This window comes from Echinops telfairi, unplaced genomic scaffold (assembly GCF_000313985.2).
Source record: "Echinops telfairi isolate 266 unplaced genomic scaffold, ASM31398v2 ScPeMD7_2;HRSCAF=8, whole genome shotgun sequence".
NCBI classification, from domain to species: Eukaryota; Metazoa; Chordata; class Mammalia; order Afrosoricida; family Tenrecidae; genus Echinops; species Echinops telfairi.
Genome location: NW_022103898.1, coordinates 67871310 through 67872248, shown reverse-complemented (window position 1 = coordinate 67872248; position 939 = coordinate 67871310).

Genomic DNA, 939 nt, shown 5'->3' with positions numbered 1-939 from the left:
GGCCCGGGGGGCGTGGGGCGCCGGGCGGCGGGAGGGGCGCACCCCGAGGCGCTCGCACCCGCACCCACACCCGCCGTGCGGGGCTAGGCTCCCCGCGGCCCGGCCCGCATTTAATAGGTCGGAACCCCGGAGCTTGCCAGGTACCGAGTTTGGTTTGGTTTGAAGGGGGAAGAGGTATTCGAGAGTGTTTTGAAAGTTTCCCACCGGACTGAATTTCTCCCAGCGATTTGGATTGTACATTTCTGCCTGCCTTGGTCTAAGACTATAAGCGATGAAGTGCTACTTCTAAAGTCGTCATCATATGATTTTTAATGAGCGGTTTTTTTAAATCGTGGAAAATATGTGAGGACTTTTTTTTTTTTAAAGGATGGTTATAGATGTAGTTGTTTGAAAGTCTAAGTGTCGGGTTTAAGGTACATGTGACAGTGCATGAACCTTGCCACGAGTGAGGACTACTCCTCAAAGCTTTGGGTTCTTAATTTTATATGGAACAGAAGACTAGAAATGGTAATTCCTCCAATTTGAGATTCTCCATGAGATTTTAGTTGGCTTTTGTTTTGTCACTAATAGACCAAACTATTCCAAGAAGATCTGGTTAACAATTAGGATTTAGAAATTACTTGGAAGCCGATCCTATTCATTTTGAGTATATCTCTATATTCTCACTGGCAGCCTTGGTAGCAAAATCGATTTTAAGAAGTAGTTTGTCTATACTGAAGTCCTCAGGATCCAGGTAAGTAATTTAGGCAAGTTAATTCAGGTGAATGGTAGATTTTTAAAATATTTAACCTAAAAATGTGTAGTTTATAAGTATCACTTAAAGCAGTGGTATTGGTTTCACCGTTGTTTCAGAATAATTTTGTTTCTTTAAAAAACCTACTTTTATGGAGCTATACTTTAGAGGTAACTTAAATAACACTTCTTGGGAAATATAAGAAG